The sequence below is a fragment of the Typopeltis vanoorti genome, chromosome 7, assembly GCF_054136105.1.
Source record: "Typopeltis vanoorti isolate ZY-2024b chromosome 7, IOZ_Tvanoo_1.0, whole genome shotgun sequence".
In the NCBI taxonomy this organism is placed as follows: Eukaryota; Metazoa; Arthropoda; class Arachnida; order Uropygi; family Thelyphonidae; genus Typopeltis; species Typopeltis vanoorti.
The window spans coordinates 56,529,258-56,546,353 of NC_143555.1; positions in this window are offsets into that span (position 1 = coordinate 56,529,258).

The following is a 17,096-nucleotide window of genomic DNA, read 5'->3' on the forward strand; positions in this document are numbered from 1 at the left end:
GATGATAATTATCAAACATGTTCTTTGGTAAGGTCTCCATTAAGTAATAAAGTAGGTTTTATTTAATTCTTCTAATAGAAGTGATTCAGAAGAACAAATTGTGTGTGTGTGTGCTCATACAAAGATGATGAATGGATATATCTGTCTGTAAAGGCTGAAAATTCAATATTACCAGCAGAGTTATGATGTATTAAAGTATAGAAAAAGGGAAGATTGTTGTTAGATTCATGTTCAATAGCAAACTTGATGCCAATATATAAGGAGTTAATTTTATCCAGAAACTGAGTTACGTTTCAGAGTGAGACCAGATTGCAAAGATTTCATCCAAAAAATAGCCAAAAAGGTCAATAAGAAATGGTAAATTTAGTTTAATCCTTTATCCAAGTGTGTGCAAACAAAGTTTGCGCCTGAAAGTGTCTTCAGAACTGGGGGGGGGGGGGAGTGGTACAACACCGGGCAACTGGAGCAAGCTACCACTTTACCCCAGTCCTGAAGACACTTTCAGGCGCAAACTTTGTTTGCACACACTTGGATAAAGGATTAAACTAAATTTATTATAGTCTGACCAAGTGAAAAATAAACTTTCAACAAGAAGAAATGATGTTAGAAATTTGATCCTCTAATTTAGGATATCATAATATCATAAAATAATAAACCAAAGCAAGCAACATAGAGCTACCAATCACAGTCTGCTGAAATAATTTATTATGCCAAGTAAAATAGCCTACACTGATAGTAAACTTGAATATAAAAATAAAAATACAAGGTGTCTCAAAAAAATGTATACACTTTGAATGATCATAAAGTTGGTATTTATTATAATACAGTTAACTTTCACATTGTAAAGTACACTACTGGTGTACTAAGTACTAAGTACTAGCATACTAAGTACACTACATAAATCTACTTTTCATCCCTCAACATCTGTATTCAAACTGATGACTGTCTTGTTCCAGGCACCGCTGATAACATGCAGCAATGGAATTGCAAACACTGAGAATCATTTCGTCTTGTAGCTGGACGCATTCTCTTTCGATTGCTGCTTTCAAGTCGTTGACTGTTGGCAGTTTTGAAGTGTAAAATTAATCCTTGATAAATCCCTATAAGAAGTCCATTGGCGTGAGGGCTGGTAAATGTGTGTTTGGGGGGGGGGGTATTCTACAGAACCTCTTCTTCCAATCCATCTATTGGGTAGAGTCTCATCAAGATAGGCCCTCACATCTCAATGGTAGTGTGAGGGTGCCCCATCTTGCTGAAAATAAAAGTCCTCATCCTCAAAGTCCTCTCGAATACATGGCATGACATCTTCACGCAGCAAGTTCAAGTAATTGGCACTAGTTACAGTACCGTCGAAAAAGAGTGCTGATAAGCCTCATCCCACCGTCACTCCTGGAAAATTTACATGATGTTCTTCCATAACATGCGGATTCTCAAGTGCCCAGTAAGTGCAATTGTGCTGGTTAATTGACCCATTTAATTTAAATGTGGCCTCATCATTCCACACAATTTGTCTTGGAAATTGTGCATCCTCTTCGTATTTTTCCAAGTACCACTCACAAAACTGCATTCTCCTATCCTCTTCATTGAGAGTGTGTACTCTTCTTGGAATGTAACTTTTCCAATGACTGTGCTTCAACATGCGATGGACACTTGATTTTGATTACTCCTATGACGCTTGTCGCACAGATTTTCTTGAACATTTAAATCAACCTTTCATTTGTTGCGGGCCTCATAGCTGTTCGTGGTCTTCCTGAAACGTTGCTTATGGACATTTTGAACAGTTCCATCTTCTTCAAATTTATCTCTAATTCGAGTGATAGCAAGTCTCGTACTGTAGGTGGATCACGTTGAAATTCTCTTCTAAACTGTCTTTGCACTTCCACTACGTTTTCATACTACTTCCAGTAGTATTTTAGGATAAATTTTCTTTCATCAAAGCTTAGTCTGGTTTCAGCCATTATTTCAAATCCGTTAAACCTGCAAAATAATGAAAATTAAGTGAGTTATCAGCTGTTGAAGTGTGTATACATTTTTTGAGACAACCTGTATATGCATGTGTTACCATCCATAATGGGTCATTTTAGTTAGAAAGTGAAATAACAAATTTATTTCACTTTCTAACACTTTAACACTAGTTACTGTTAAAGAACATTGATAAAGAACATGATTTTCTTGTTGATTAATTATTGAGACCTATGAATACAAATGAAGAATATAATAGTAAAAATAAGTGCTGCAGGAGAATCAAAGAGACGGAAACGTATGTGGAATTATAAAGCAGGTGATTATAATAGTCTAAGATATTAACTTGGGGAAGTTTCATGGAGGGAGGAATTGGAAGGCTGGGATATCATTAGTGTGTGGGAAGTTGTGAAAAAATATTTGTTAGCAGCAATAGTATGTTGTATACCACGAGTGAAGAAGAGGACACAATTTGGAGTAAAGTGGATGACAAACAATATTAAACAGCAGCTGCATGTGAAAAAGAGGCTATGGAAGAGATATAAGGAGATAGGTGAAGAGCAGATGCATGAAGAATAGAAGACACAGGCCAGGAGAGTGACTAGTATGGTAAGGAAGGTGAAACTGGAATATGAGAAGAGATTGGCACTAAGATCCAAAGAAAATCCTAGGGAATTTTTTAGCTATGTGGCCAGTAGGAGGAGAAATGACTGTGGAAGAATGATGTTGTGGGATAAAAATGGGAATAGAGTGACTGATGCAGAGGACATAGTGGAATTGTTCAATGAACACTTTCGAGTATTTCATCCTGGAGGAGTCAGTTTTAATACTAGAGGGATAGGGCAGGTTCGAGGTTTAGAGGTACAGGAGGAGAGTGTGTTTCAAATAATGAGTACTCTAAATGTCAGTAAAGCTGTGGGACTGGATGGTATTTCACCACACGTTTTGAGAGAATGTGCTAGGGAACTGACAGTGCCTTTGACCTGGCTTTTCATTGAAAGTCTGGCTGCGGGAAATGTGCCCATGGAATGGAAAGGAGGTAAGATAATACCACTGCATAAGGACGGTAGCAGACTGGAAGTGTCTAATTATAGGCCAGTTTGTGTGTCATCAGTAGTTGTTAAGATCTTGGAAAAAGTAATGAGGGACCATATACAACATTGGGCAGATGAGAGTAATGTTATCTGTGAGAGTCAACATGGATTTGTGAAGGGGCACTCTTGTTTTAGCAATATGTTAGCCTTTTATAATAAAGTTACAAGAGCATTAGATGAGGGAAAGACATATACTGCCATTTTCTTAGACTTAGCAAAGGCATTTGACGGTGCCACATGATAAGCTGATATTTAAGTTGCAGCACATGGGTCTGGATGTCAGAGTCAACTGGATTCAGGATTGGCTGTCCGATAGGTATCAGAGCTGTGTATGGTGGGGCAGTTTCAAGGAGGCAGAGGGTTACAAGGGGGGGGGGGGGTCCGATAGGGCTCAGTAATGGGACCTATACTATTTAACCTTTATATCAGTGACATTGTCAGTGGATTGCAAGGAGATATTCAGTTGTTTGCAGATGATGCGAAGCTGGGAAGGATTATTAGTAATAGTCCAGATGTGGTAGCCCTGCAAGAGGATTTGAATAAGCTAGATAGATGGGCAAATGAATGGGAGTATCGGTTTAATGCAGCAAAATGTAAGGTCTTGAGGTTTGGGACACATCGATGGGACGCTGCATACTCTATGGGAGGAGTTAAACTGGAAGGAAGTAGGGGAGATAATTGATCTGGGGTTGATGATTGATAGAAACCTGAAATTTAGGGGACATATTGCAAAGGTGGTGAAGGTAACACAGAGGATTGTTGCAATAATGAGAAGGACACTGACCTGCAGAGACTCTGATGTATAAGACTCTGATCAGACCACACTTAGACTATTGTTCTCAGATTTGGTCCCCAGGATTTGAAGGGGATAAATTAACTGTGAAAAGGGTACAAAAGTAGATAACAAAGATGGTTTCAGGACTGTACAATGTTAGTTATGAGGATCGGCTGAGGGAATGTGGACTGCAGAATTTGGTGGATAGAAGAAGGAGAGGTGATATGATTGAGACTTTTAAACTGTTGAAAGGTGGTTACAGGGTTGACACTGGGGGAGTTCTTTCGCTTGGTTGAACAGAGGGAAGGAGTGATGACAAGAGGCCATTCCTGGAAGTTACGCAAAGAAACTGAGCAAGAGGGTGAGGAGTGGTTTCTTTTCATTGAGGGTGGTTGAACCATGGAATGCATTGCCTGATGGAGTGGTGAGAGTGAGAACGGTCAATGAGTTTAAGGAATGGTATGATAGACTTTGTGTTTCTTAGGAAGGATCTCCCAGGATGAGTCTTTTGACTCTATGGAGGCCTGGATAATAATAATAATAATAATAATATAATAATGCAAACAGCATGAAAATAAGGCATTTGTTCTGTGCTATTTGAACTGGAGATACCATTTGAAGTTATTAAAAAAAATTTTTTTTTTGGACACTCCTTCAGGGGTGAATAAGTTTTCCCTGACAAATACTAAATTATGAACTCACATATAACTGTTTCATTATTCTGTTCATAGTGCCCAATTTATCCCCCCCCCCTCAAATATAACAGCTAATATAGAGCGGATATCACCTCCTAGGTCCACTTCAGGAGCTTTAATACACACAGCAAAACTGATAAAAGTTTCAGAATGGCTAGCATTTTAAATTTTTATTTCATTTTTTTTTAATTTTTATTATTAGTTAACTTAAATCCTCTTTGGCCTGTTCTCATTCTTTCAAAATTGTTTTCATTTTATTGCATAAAAGACACAATCTGTGTGAGCCAAACCCATCATCACCATCTAAATCTGCACATGCACCAGCAATTTGCACTAATGCAAATGTGTGTGTGTGCAGGCATGCATACTACATATTTAGCTTTGTTAGAAATTTCTTCAGTTTCCAGTTCTACATTCAAATTTTTATCTGTTGTAGAAATTTTGAAGTTATCTTCTTGGTGATTTTCTTCATCAGAAAATTTTAATTTAGAATGCTTTCCAAATTTTGTTAATTCTTCATCTTTTATACTCCAAAATATATCTTTAGGCAATACTGATGTAGACAAACCTATGTCTGGTACAGCCCCAAACACTGCTTCAGGGATTTCTTTTAATACACGAGTGGTACAATCTATTTTTCATAAACTGGATGAATGACAGTAAATTACTCCTTTTACTTGGCATTATCCTGCATGTATGTTGTGACATTGGCTGTGCCTTGATTTACCATGTACAATTTTCAAATATAGCCAGATTATCACAAAAATTTTCAATTATTTTATTTGAAAATTCTTTACCATTATCAGATCTTCATCATTATTAGTTTATAATAGTGTATAAAGACATTTTACAAAATATGTGCAGTGCTAAAAACCATTAGAAACAATATACAGTATATATAAATATTCTGGCATGCAACTTCCTCTGCCTATTTAGTTTCTGATGTTTTAAGTACTACAAATTTCATTAAATGGTCTTAAAACGCTATTATAAACTTGAACTTTCCACCAGAATGTGATTGAAAGGCTATTAAAAATCTAGCTGAGCAAATACCACTGGATTTACAATCATGCTTTTTTTTATCTATGTTCTTTTCTACTAACATGCTTCACGAAAAGCAAGAAATGCCTTTATATTTGCATGTGTTGTATTCTAACAATACCTGTTTAATTCTTAATCATTCCATCTCTACCCTCCCCACCCCCATTACTAACCGATAAGTGGGTGCCATTTAAAGAGAATGGGACTGGAAAGAATAGCAAAGCAGGTAATTAATGGCTGGAAAAAGACCAGGAAGAAGACAGACTGATGCAGTTAGAGGTGCCTTAGAAGGGTGCATCCCAAACTTATGAATGTAAAGGACCCTTTGGAAAAATTAAAATATTTCATGACCCCCCCCCCATCAGAAAAAAAAATTGTAATACAGACATATCTTATTATAATATTTATTGCATTTATATTGAATACAATTTATATTCAAGATTTTGCATCTGTAAGCTTTTTTTTGTGCTTCTTATCAATACCATTAAAATGAAATTTATATGAATCAGCATATACTTACTAATACTCAATAAGCGCCGAAATACGCAGGAAGCAAAATTTGTGAACCAACACCAACATGTGATTTTTTTCCATTAAAATACAAAAAATAAATAATGAATAATAAAAATTAAATACGTTTATTTTAAAATTAAAAAAAAAAAAAAAGACTACTTAGTCACTTAGTCTTAAAACATTTTAAATTTGTTAATTATATGAAGAGCCAAAGGTTTCAATTCGGCGACATAAACTTATTTAAGTTAAGGGATATTACATCCCATATTGTTTCATAGCCGAATAAGCAACTCAAAGTGTTTCATGCCGAATATAGTAAATATATAAAGTTCGGCGAGTCCAAGCGCAAGCAAATACCTGGATGGTGTTACAACTGACCCTTTAGGGAGTGCAACACTGAGGCAACTCGTGGTAAGGGTGGAGCAAGCTCCGATCACTATTTTTGATATTCTTGATGTGAAACCCAGCTCCTAGGAGCTGTATTACTGTTCTACATTATGAGTGAGAGAAGGTCACTACCCAGGCCGGTTTCAACCTTTATTGAGGTCTCATCAGTGAGTAGGTAGACCTAGAAATTTACTATATTCGGCATGAAACTCTTTGAGTTTCTTATTCGGCTATGAAACAATATGGGATGTAATATCCCTTAACTTAAATAAGTTTATGTCACCGAATTGAAGCCTTTGGCTCTTCATATAATTAATAATTTATTAGGACACCTTCTTGGCAATTCTCATAGTAGGGTATATGTAAGTTCTGTTTGCTACAAACTTGGTATTTCTAGGTCTACCTACTCACTGATGAGACCTCAATAAAGGTTGAAACCGATCTGGGTAGTGACCTTCTCTCACTCATAATGTAGAACAGTAATACAGCTCCTAGGAGCTGGGTTTCACATAATGGGGAAATATCAATAATAGTGATCGGAGCTTGCTCCACCCTTACCATGAGTTGCCTCAGTGTTGCACTCCCTAAAGGGTCAGTTGTAACACTATCCAGGTATCTGCTTACGCTTGGACTCGCCGAACTTTATATATTTACTATATTCGGCATGAAACTCTTTGAGTTTCTTATTTGGCTATGAAACAATATGGGATGAAATATCCCTTAACTTAAATAATTTTAAATTTGTTTTCATTATTTCACGGTCCCCTCAACAAAGCCATGCTGCTAACCACAGATATCCCTGTCCATCTATTTCTGAATTCTACCTTTAACTTAACTTTTCCTATATCTTAACCACTTGAGATACTAACTGGTCAGTAATTTGCTACTTCTGTCTTGGAACCTCCTTTATGGAATGATACTATCTTGAACTCTTTCCATTCCCTGGGAACATTGTAAGATCTGAGACTTATATTAAACTGCTTGGTCAGAAGCACTGTCAAGTTCACTTGTTTATTTTCATAACTTGGGCTGGAACACCATCCAAACCTACTCCTGTATTCACATTGATATTTTTCAATATCTTGAGCACTTACAATTACTCCACCTTAATTCTCACATCAGTCTATCACATCGTCAACTGCAATATCTCCATCTGGATGATAGATTCTTGTAAAGTGACTGCTTAGCAACTGAACTATTTTTGCTTCCATCACTTTCCTACCATCATCAGTGATTAAATTTATCCTTTCACAATCATTCTTCCTCTTATTCTCTGCACAGCAAAAAAAAAAAAAAAAAAAAAAACACTCTTAGGATCTTTTGCTTGCTTCACTAACTTTCATAATTTAATTTGGTTTCCCTTACCATATCAGTTAACCTTACTGCCTGAACTTTGTATTGCTCATGATCATGCTGATCACTTATTATTATTATTATTCCTTCCACAATGTTTTATTTTTAGCAGCTTCTGTTTTATATTGCTACTCATCCATTTATCTGTTACTTGGTTTATCCTTCTGACTCTGGTATGTGGTCTGATACTGCTTCTTCCCTGAGAGAAACGCTGACCATTTCCCCATTTACTATCACCATTCTTCCCTTGTAGCTTCTCATGCCATGCACTGCTCCAAGCTGTCTCCTAAGTGTATCATAATCACCAACTTTGTGCAGTAGGAATACTGTGCAGTTTATAGATGAATGGAGTGAATTTGATGGACAAAGGGACTTGTAAATGCCTCATGGACAGCATTTGAATGGTTTGGAGTTAGATATTTGGAGAAAGAGTTGTTCAGTGAGAGGTTGGAAGTGTAAAATCAGGGAAAGTAAAAGTATTTGGGGGAAATGGAGTCAAACAAGTGTCTAGCCACCCCTGGGAAAAATGAGTACCTGTGCAGAAACAATTACAGAATGCTCAGTATAAGTCAGTCAATGAGCGATGTGATATTAATAATAAATAAACTATAAAACTTATAAAAATTTCAAGTCAAAATATATTAAAGGATGAAAGAAGACTAATGTAAAGGCTTCAGAAGTAAAAATATAATAATATATGATGAAGGATGAAATCCATTTATGGGGTGAAATAAGGCCATCAGGAAAGCAGTCATCAGAATAAAAGAACAGCATTTTGTACTTATTAAAACACTTAAGGAATTGAACAATGTAGTTAAGGATATAAATTAAATTAAACTTTAATAAATATTTTCCGATATTTTGGCAACGTCACGTTGCCATCTTCTAAAGGAACTTACAAAAAAAGTTACGTGCACGTAGGCATTACAACACAGAAACTGGGAATGAAGAGATGAAGCTATTGTTCTCCTAACAGTCCAGATGGTGCCCTCTAATTATTAAAGTTTAATTTAATTTATATCCTTAACTACATTGTTCAATTCCTTAAGTGTTTTAATAATGCATAACCAACGTATAAGCCTGTCTACGAGAATCAACATCATCCACGGAGATACAATCGCACAGAAGGCCCGCCAATACGGTAAATTGAAATTGAAGCTGTCTAGACAATTAAATCGTCTAGCGTTCCTGAAACGCTGCCGGGATAATAAAGTAATCCCGAACTGTGTAAAATTTAAGCACCGGTTTGTGTCACAAAAAGCTTTCCGAATATATAACCGCACTAGCTACGCGTTGCTATGTGAACAAATCACCGCCACGCGGTCGCTCTTAGCGGACATTAACGAAGCTATTCGTGCCGTCGAAGATGAGCTTTCGTGCAATTTGAACCATGATCTTTGGTCAATTTTACATGACGTCTCATGTACCACTGCCGAAAAAGAATTTAAAAAAATACGAGGACGACAGATGAAAAAGTTCGAGAAATTAAAAAAGAACTCTATCGTCCTTCCAAACCAGCTACCAACACGGTAATCAACCTTTCTTCAGTCACCCTGAAGCCTGAAGCACTCAACGCGCTGTCACGTGGACACAACTTCGCCATTGCTCCCAATAAAATACCTAGTGAGGATATTATGATCCAGATAGAATGCGGAATCCGCCACCTTCCACATCAAGTCGCCAACAGTGTAAGACTGGATGTAGCCTGTGTCCTTTCCAAAGCAAGACCACCAAAAACCAACATATCAAACAAGGAATATAAAGCTCTACAGGAAATGAAGAATAATAAAGAATTAGTTATCAGCAAAGCGGATAAGAGAAATGCAACTGTAGTACTTAACCAAAAGGACTACACAGGTAAGCTGAATGCTCTTCTATTAGATCGGGCCACTTACCTCCCTATCAATTACAATCCCACCAACTCTCAAATTAGAAAACTTCACAGGCTCCTTAAGAGAGTCACTTCTTGGCCTGTAGAAGTTACCAACAGATTAAAGCCATTTAACTCTATACTCCCCCGTATTTACAGACTCTCAAAAATACACAAAGAAAATGTACCATTATGTCCCATAGTGGATGGCATTGATTCCCCCACATACAAATAAGCTAAACATTTGGCCAAAGAGCTCACACACTATACTGGCAACACATCATCACACATAAAAAACTCAGCCCATTTCAAAGCCAGCATAGAAAACCTTACACTCCAACATACTGATATAATGGTCAGCTTTGATGTCTCCTCTTTATTTACAAATGTCCCACTCAAGGAAACTTTAGAGCTAATCCAAGCTAAATTTTCTCCCGACATCTCAGCCTTATTTCAGTTCACAATGAACTCAGGCTATTTCGTTTGGCAGGGAAAATTCTACAAACAAATAGAGGGGACAGCCATAGGGTCACCACTCTCCCCACCCTTGGCCAATTTCTTTATGGAGACCTTGGAAGAAAAAGCCTTAGCCTCTGCCCCACAAAAACCAACCGTATGGCTTCGCTACGTTGATGATGTGTTCGCTATTTGGCCACATGGCTCTGAAACACTTCTCTCCTTCTTAACACACTTAAACAACCAACACTCCAGAATCAAGTTCACCCTGGAAAAAGAGGAAAACAACAGCCTCCCTTTCCTAGACACACTAGTGACCCGCCAGTCTAATGCATCCTTGGTTCTCTCAGTTTACAGAAAACCCACCCATACAGGCAGATACATTCACCAACAATCCCACCATCCCCCCTCACAACAATATGGAGTAGTGAAAACACTATACAACAGGGCTAAACTGATCTGTTCAAACGACTTGGCTCTAAACACTGAACTAAATCACATCCTCAACACTTTCTCAGCCAATGGCTACCTCCCCAAAAAAATCCAAAAAATATTAGAACCTACAAACCACAGATCCCCCCCCCCCCCCTCCACAACAAGGATTACCCTAAATCCATCACCATTCCCTACATCCGAGGCACCTCAGAAAAGATTAAAATCTTAAAATCTTAAGATTTTAAGATTTTAAAATTTTAAAATCTCAAAATCTTAAAAAAACATGACCTGACCTCCTGTTACAAACCTTACAGAAAATTGGCATCCCTTATCTGCTCCACTAAAGACCAACCACTTCCCCTAGACCTACCTGGTGTTTACCAGGTCCCTTGCAGTTGTAAACTGTCTTACTTTGGCCAAACAGGCAGGACAGCAAACATCAGAATTTCGGAACACAAGGACTACATCCGTTTTCACAAATACAGTCATTCTGGACTTGCGGACCATGCTCTGGATACACGCCACAGAATACAGTGGAAGAAAGCTACAGTGATACACCGTAGCAAATACAAATTTGAAAGACTCTTTATGGAATCAGCCTCAGCCCTAAGAAATTCTCCAAACTTCAACAAATTTGGTTGTATGCGACTGCCTCAAATTTGGGAGGCCTACATCAGCAGACCTTCAGCCCAACGGCCAAGAACACCTACTTAGCCCGCTAGAGGGCACCATCTGGACTGTTAGGAGAACAATAGCTTCATCTCTTCATTCCCAGTTTCTGTGTTGTAGTGCCTACGTGCACGTAACTTTTTTTGTAAGTTCCTTTAGAAGATGGCAACGTGACGTTGCCGAAATATCGGAAAATATTTATTAAAGTTTAATTTAATTTATATCCTTAACTACGTTGTTCAATTCCTTAAGTGTTTTAATAATGCATAACCAACGTATAAGCCTGTCTACGAGAATCAGCATTTTGTACTGTACATTATATTGGCTGTGTCAATGCTGTAGAGCATTTTGTAGAGATTGAAGGTTTCTTTTTATTGCTGGGGAGCTGCCAAACCTTGGATATAATGTAAGGTTGGTGAACATTAACAGTGTTGTAAAGCTTTTATTTTGAAGGCTTCTGATATTCAAACAAAACATTTAAGATTTACTAACATCCCTTAACAACTCCAGTCATATAGTGTATCTCACTACAGAGCATGAAGGAAAAAACAATTCAATAAATTTCTTAAACTTAATGCATACTGGATTAGGAAGCAGTATTCATATGAAAATTTATCACAAACCCACAAATGTAAGAAACTATCTACCTTTGATTCCTGCTACTGCCACATACTTAAAACATCAGCATCACACTCTCTCTCTCTCTCTCTCTCTCTCAATTTCTAAATGCATACAATACAATGATTCATGATGATTTAAACTAGGAAATTACTCATCTAAAGCAGATTTTCTTAAACCACGTGTAATCAATCCAACAATTATGAGGGGGTGGGGAACTGAAAAATTCTCATAAACACCTAGAACAAAAATGACTGGTTTGTGCAACAAGGGAAAGACTTTTTTCTCAGAAGATTGCAAATAATACAGCAGCGTTGTAACATGCGTAAAACATTTTGTGGGGAATATGTAGAATAATGTGTAAGTTACATGGTTCTACCTCAATTCCTTCATGTTGATTATTATTATTATTAAACAGGCACCTCCATGCAGTCTGAAGACTCATCGCGGGAGACCCAACTATCTACACAATCTATCATACCTCTCTTTGAACCCATTAAGAGATAAAGCACTCACAACTGATTCTGGCAACTCATTCCACTCATTCACCACTCTCCAAGCAAAAAATATAGTCCTCACACCCATACTGACAACACCTTTATTCAACTTCCAGGATTAATCCCTTGTTCTGGTCTCTCTAGTCAAGTGCTAAAACATTTCCCCTGCATCTATCCTATAAACCCTTTAAGCAACTTAAATGTTTCTATGATATCCCCTCTTTTTCTCCTATCAACCAATTTCTGCAATCCACACACCTTCAATCTATCCTCATTGGGAACATTCCACAGACCATTCACCATCCTGGTCACTCACCTTTGAATCCTCTCCACCGCTTCCTCATCCTCAAGAAACCCAGGGAACCAGACTTGAGCACAGTAATCCAGATGTGGGCATATCAAGGCCTTATAAAGAAGAATGACAACGTATCTCTACTTGCTAATGTATTCTTCAATAGCCAAGTAATCAACAGTCACCTTAGCAATACGTCCACTGAACTTAAACTCTGTCTACCACAACCCTTAAATCTCTAGCTTCATCTATTTCCTGGAGTACAGTGCTGTTAATGTGCATGGCTTGTAATCTATTTATTTCAAAATGCATAACTTTACATTTCTCGACATTAAACTGACACCCGTTAACTTTTGCTCATACTGACAGCCAATTTAAATCATCCTGCAAGCTCTCCACAACAGTTAACTGCCTTGATTAACTATTACTTTACCTAATTTTGCATCATCAGCAAACAAGTGAATATTGCCTTTCAGGTTATTTCCTATATCATTTATGTACAAATTAAACAGCAATGGTCCAGCACTTAGCCCTGCAGCACACCACTAGTCAACTGTTTTCACCTTGATTCTGTCCATCATTATACCACTTTTTGATATCTGTCCAGCAGCCACCCTCTTATCCACTTAACCAGTGTCATATCCACCCCCATTTGTTTTAATTTGTGTAGCAGAGTTCTGTGTGGTATTCTGTCAAATGCCTTTGCAAAATCCAACAGATTTATCATTTAGTCATTTCCTTTATAAAACTCAGGCATAATGGACACTTCACAAAGCCATGTTGATCCTCATATAGGATCATATTTTTATCTATCCATTCTTGAATTCTCTTTCTTTACCAACTTTTCTAGTACTTTTACCACCACCATGCCTAAGATACTGATTTGTCTATAATTTGATATTGCACTCTAAGAACCTTCCTTATGCAAAGGAATTATTTTGCCTTCTTTCCACTCCATTGGAACTCTACCAGAGCCGAGACTAAAATTAAAGAGCCTAATCAAAGGCATTGCCAGTTCCCTTGCACATTCTCACAAAACCCTAGATGATATCCAATCTAATTCCACAGCTGTATTTACATTGAGATTCTGCAATATCCTAAGAATCTCCAATTCATCCACCTCTATTTCCACATTAGTCTCTGTCACACTTAAAGCAGTGACCTTGCCAGGATGATATACCCTTGAAAAGTGGTTACTTACTAATTCAACAATTTTTCTGCTTCTCTCTCCTCACGACCATCATCACTTATTAAGGTTAATCTTCCATAGTCATTCTTCCTCTTACTTGCCACATAATGAAAGAACTCTTTGGGATTTCCTTGGCTGCTTGGTTCTTAGGTTCTTCTTGTAATCTGATTTTGCCTTCCTTGCCATGCTGGTCACCTTTCTTTTTATATATCCTCCACATTTTCTTCTTCTTCTTCTGAAGCTCGTGCTTAATTATACTACTCACCCATCTAACTGCTGCCTGATTAATCCTCCTTACCCTACGTATCCAATTTAATACTGCTTCCTCTAGACTGTTACACCCTGATAACCAAGAATGTAAAAATTTCAGTTATCATGGTGTAACAAGAAAATAAAAATATAAAATCCTATGTAAGTAGCTAATACAAGATATTTAAAGACAGAAAATATGCTTGCATCCAAGAAAATTAATTATAGCAGAAATTGTTTGTTTAACTAAATAATAAAAAAGGGATTCTTATTACAAAAAAAAAGGATATGGAAAAAATAGGTTAAGTAAGACAAAGAAGATTAGAGATAAGAATTTGTATGTGAGAGGCTAGTTTAACACTTAAAAAGAGGAGATTAAAATATTGAAGTAAATTTTAAAAAGGGGATTAATTTAGTATTGAGGCTAGCTTAAAACAAATGACGATCGCTCAAGGTCAATTCCCGAAGTGAGACGTCGTCACGTGTAAGGGACTGTAGCATGTTTTGGGCAGTTTCTTCACGAAATTTTCGTATAGGTAACACGACTTTAATTGGTGAATGAGATCGACTCCAGTAGAGGGGGGGAGAGAAAAGAAATTGAAGAAGGTGCCGATAGGAGGCCATGCAGATAAAAGGGTTAGGACCCCCCCCCCCCCACACACACAGGGCTTTTTTCCTCAGAGTTTCTTCAGGAAATTTTCGTATAGGTAACACGGGTTTTCCTGAGTGATGGCGTAGGAGTTGCAAGAGACGAGGAACGCCATATAGTTACAAGAAGGAAGCAATTGTCTATGTATCTCATCATCCAGTACTCGTATCGAGGGAAAAGAAATCCATACAGAAGTCCGTGCCCACATGATGAGTTCCATGGTGATAGAATAGAAGATCCTGTGTGTGTCCTTAATTGAAGCACAAAAGGTATAGATTGTAAAAACCAGGGTTCGTCCTGGAAAGATACTGTAAAATCTTGTATCAATTGAAATCGCATATAGTTGCAATCATTGTTAATTACTGGACAGTCAAAGATATACTAGGACTTTAGTACAAATCAGAGTAGAGTGAGAGTAAACTAGTTTATAGCATTAGATAAGCATTCATGTGCTAGAGATTTATGTATGTGCATGGTATTTCATATGAGAGTGTCTTAAAGGTAAATATATGTATGGGCATAGCAAAAGGATGGTTTAACCTATATTGTTTTGTAAGTTAGATAAGGTAAACTGAATATAAACATTAATGTCCATGGTATTATAGCAATATAGAGCATTCTGACTAGTATAAGGTTAAGTAAAGTGTTAATTTGTTCCAAGATTATATGTGAATATTTATATGTATAAAGTCCATTATGACGGCATGATCGCAAATTCCCATGTAGGAATTTTGCCCTAATACTTGTATTTTGCTTGTGAAATTTTGTAATTTTATTCTTAGTATTGAATTGTGTTTTATATAATAGAAATTGAATTGTACCATGCTTGAGATCTTAAATAAACTTTTGATCATTAATAATACAGTTGTCTGAAATTACTGCCCTTGAAAAAACGTACGAACCTAATCACGCGGGAAATTTAATGTGTTAAGTTACGAGTTAAAGGGTCACGATTGCTTAACAGTTTCACACTCAGACATATTTTTGCAATTGCTCCTTGTTTTCGAATTATATATTCTAAACTAAATGCCCTGAAAGGCACAGTATAATATAAATATTAGGGGAAAAAGCTTAAATATTTGAATTTTGCAATATCTCGTGCATAGTTAAGTTTTGAATAAAGATAAAATAGAGATTCACTTGAAAGGATAAAAGAAAGGTTAATAATCATAAATAGGGACACAACAAGATAACCCTTAACTATATCCCACACTACTAACATTCTTACCCTGCAGTGTTTTATGCCATGGTACAGATTTAAGCTTTTTCCTAAGCATGTCATAATTATCTGCTTTGTAGTTCCACAAATACCATTTCTTGAAAGAATATTCCTCATGTTTTACAATCTCCCAAATCAACACTGTATGGTCACTTTCACCAATCGCAGGCAATGTTGTCACCTTGGTTATGGATAGCTTTTCTGATCCTATGCCCAGGTCCAATACTCTCCCATCCCTAGTCCCATCCAACAAATGCTGCCTTAAATAATTGTCTCTTAGTAGGTGTATAAATTCTATTTCCTTCCTGCCATGAGATCTTTCTTCTTTCCAGTCTATATCTCCATAGTTCAAGTCCCTCATAATAATCACTCAACCTGTACTCACTGTATTTGGTGATGTAATTTGGTGATGCATGTCTTCTGTGGAACTCCCTGACCTATAGCAACAACCAACTGTATATTTTGTCTTATCACGTAAATTATGGATAGCTCTTCTGATCTTATGACCAGGTCAAATACTTTCCCACCCTGAGTCCCTTCCATCACATTCTACCTTAAGTAATTATCTCTTAGTAGGTGTATAAATTCTATTTCTTTCCTGCCATTACATTTTTTTCTTCTTTCCAGTCTATATCTCCATAGTTCAAGTCTCCCATAATAATCACTCAACCTGTACTCACTGTACTAATTTGGTGATGCATGTCTTCCAGGTCATCTGTGGAACTCCCTGACCTATAGCAATAACGAACTGTATATTTTATCTTATTGGTCTTAACACCAGACTGCTTCAAATGAACAGTCACCCTCCCAGCTGTCTCCTATTCTTTTTGGTTGAAATTCATCCGCTATCAGCAGCAGTACTCCTACTCTCATCCTATCTTCCCTGAAAATACTAAACCCTTTGCATTCAATCCCTGTAACCTCATCATCTGCTATTAGCCAAGTCTCACTAATGCATATAACTTTTATTGAGGTTGCACTAACTAATGAAAAACTCCTCCCTTTTGTTTCTGATACTTCTGGCATTAGTATATAGAAGCTGCAACATTCCTTTAGTCTCACACCCACCTTTGCTTCTTGAATTGACCATCCTTTTCAATATTTTCATTTGAGAGATTAGATTCCTCACTTGG